At 41.5% G+C, this 3,207-nt stretch overlaps 1 protein-coding gene across 1 annotated transcript in view; it reads left to right on the top strand.

Annotated features, from left to right (window-relative positions):
- Positions 1-3,207, top strand: part of LOC104951563 (ezrin-like) — a 49,877-nt gene that overhangs the window by 19,401 nt on the left and 27,269 nt on the right. The window lies entirely within an intron of this gene.

Here is a 3,207-nt window from a genome sequence, read left to right as displayed (position 1 = left end):
GTGTGTGTGTGTGTGTGTGTGTGTGTGTGTGTGAGGGCTCTTCAGAATTGATGTGGCATCTCAACCGTGTGTCAACTCGTGACACAACACCTGTTTTGTGAATTCTCCGGCCGAAGCTCCGAATAAACCGTCAGTGTTTGCCATCAAAGCTCCAGCTCTCCTCGTGTCTCTCTGAGTCCTGACTCCATCAAAGCTCCAGCTCTCCTCGTGTCTCTCTGAGTCCTGACTCCATTGCTTCAGAAGTTTCCCCCACAATATACAAACACAACATATACAAACTGACTCAAAAGGAGACACGGGGAGAGCTGGAGCTCTGATGTCAAACACTGATGGTTTATTAGGAGCTTCGGCCGGAGAATTCACAAAACAAGTCAAAGAGTCAGCGTCAATTCTGAAGAACTCTCCCCCAGACCCGTGTGTTTAGTTCAGAGAGAATAATCAACATGCTGCATAACAAGATAGAACCATAACACCTCTCTCAGCTGACGCCAGCAGGCAGGAGCAGGGAGGCACTGAGAGCTCAGCAGCCAAGGCTCCAGTGCGTATGCTCAGTCTGGACAGCATCAACTGATACACGGGGTCAAAGTTATGGCCCTTGGAACTCAACCCAAACTCACATTATACGAGTGTGTACAAGTGTTGCCGTTTTTAAACATGTAAATGCAACGAGGCAGAGTGTGAGAACAAAACAGAGTAGAGCCCAGTTCAGAAAAGAGAAACTAAAGAAATCTAAACTAAATGTATGGAGGTGTTGCTGCATCAGGCTCATCATACATCCAGCCACAACATGGAACTATGAGTGTGTGTGTGTGTGTGTGTGTGTGTGTGTGTGTGTGTGTGTGTGTGTGTGTGTGTGTGTGTGTGTGTGTGTGTGTGTGTGACAGTGGAAAGAGAAAGCTGTGCATTCCTGTGTGTAACTTATCATCTCTCCCCCTCATACATGTCACCACGTTGACATTCTTCATTGTCTCTGCAGATAAAACATGTTCTGACTCTGTTTGCTTTGTCACTAGAAAACGAGTTTCTTGTGTTTTGATGTAAACACAGAGTACGTCAGTCCTCCTCCTCTTCTTCTTCGTGTGTTCACTCGTTGCAACATGGTGTGTTTCATAATGGATGAGGCTGATCATACATCACATGTTGCTTGTTAGACGCTTTTATTCAAAATGACTTCCATACTCCATACTGTGAGCACGTTGGGGTGAAGAGTCTCAGGGACACAGGCTGACTGCAGTGGGGTTTGAACCTGCTCCCCTGATCCCAACACCAACGCACAACCCACTGCGCCACACGCCTCCCTAATACTTAGTCGATTCACTAAATAGGGTTGCTATCTTCAAAATGTGTTCGATGTGGATGTAATGTCAAGGATTTGAAATTTAAACAATATAAAACTGATTGCAGTTATGTAGAAACCCAAATGAATAACCTGGGACAAAAGGTAGCATTTGATGATGCTAAACCTGCACAAATAAACACATTTCTTACTATATTTCTCTTTGACTTCAAAGAAACTTCTGCACAAAATAAAAACACATTCATACACTTTGTATGTTTAGACTATCTGCTCTAATTATTCCTCAAAAACAAGCCATTTTAACCATAAAACATACACAAAAACAACAATATAATAATTATAACAATCTTTATTTGTATTGCACCTTTCATACAAGAATTACAGTTCACAGTAGACATCTCTTACTCAGATCATTGATATCACACAGAATACAGTTACCAGTAAAATACATAAAAACTTAAAATAACATTGACTAGACGTATACAAACATACATTTAGATTAAAGGAACGAGGATCAAATGTTGGGATGGTTTGTCTGTACAGATCCAGTTATTGAATCAAGCTGTTTATAAAACCACATTAGTTCCTATTCTTGTTTTGTTTATTTGCTAGTGTTACGTGTTTAAAACAAATAAGAAAATCACATCTACAGGTGAAAGAAAGGACACGTTTAAAGGAAACAAAGCTGCCTGTGAGGTGCGTCTGTTGACTTTGTCTGTATGCATAGGCGAGGCTTTAGGAGCTAAACGTACACACAGCTTGTATGGGGTTGTCAGGGAGGAGAAAGACCTCTTCGTGGAGTGTGCTCACCTCGGGCTCTTTCCCTTATCGATGCTGCTTTCATTTGATGAGTCGGCAGGCGAGGAACGCTCTGATTAGTCAGCATTTCATATATCTCGGAAACTAGAGAGCGCTCAATCTCCAAATCGAGAGAGAGGTTTGATCACATGGTGAAAGCTGGAACTAAACCGCATTTTCTTTGAGTTTGAGCCAAGACACAGTTTCTAGCTATACATTGTCATTTCTGCACAGAAGATCACTCAGACTTTCACCCAGGAGGCCGCTGTTCGTGTCCTTAGTGAAACCACGACTGATTTACTTGTCACGTAAACTTCTGTATTCAGGCGATGTCAAATCAAGACCTTTTTCCATGAACCTATAACCAAGAAGCTGCGTGTGATTTAGAGAACACTGTGTGCATGTGATGAGGGGAAAGTGACTTGTGTGGCTGGCATTGGTGTCACTTTGTTTTGAAGAGTGGTGGGGGACACTTCTTTCAGATACAAAGGAAACTGTATTGCGCGCAACCCTTTTTTTTGTTCATTCAGGAAGCCAATAATCTACGTCTTTTCTTAGGAGACCTGCACACATGCCTGAACATATATTGTGAAAAGGTGTCATCTTTGTGAGGGGTTCTTGGGAAGATGTGACAATATTTACTTCAAGCAAAACAACATTAGCTGCTTTTTTACATTTTCTAGTTAAAGTGTAACTAGCGTGTCCAAATTGCACATCTTGGATCTCTAGAAATAGGACAAACTGTTCTCAAGATGGACACAACAATAAGTGCTCTTGTTTATTACATTTCTTTCTGCACGCTATGTTTCAGAACATTTATAACAAGTTATACTTTAAAAAAATAAGTGGTGGGGACATAATTTGCCATTTCATCTGTGGTGGCCGGACATTAGTAGGAAAACTACTTGCACACTTCTGTAAATATATTTAAAGGTCCCATGACATTTCTACTGATCATAATTCCATTGTTGAGGTCTACTAAAACAGATTTACATTGTTCAATGTTCCAAACTCACATTAGTTTCTCATCCAGCATCTCTGTATAGTTTGTGTATTCACTCTCTGTCCTAAACCCCTTTTTGGAGCTCCTGCCCCCGCCCCCTCCCTGTGAG

This window comes from Notothenia coriiceps, unplaced genomic scaffold, assembly GCF_000735185.1.
Source record: "Notothenia coriiceps isolate Sejong01 unplaced genomic scaffold, NC01 NC01_scaffold00000339, whole genome shotgun sequence".
Lineage (NCBI taxonomy): Eukaryota > Metazoa > Chordata > Actinopteri > Perciformes > Nototheniidae > Notothenia > Notothenia coriiceps.
This window is presented reverse-complemented; position numbering and strand designations above follow the sequence as displayed.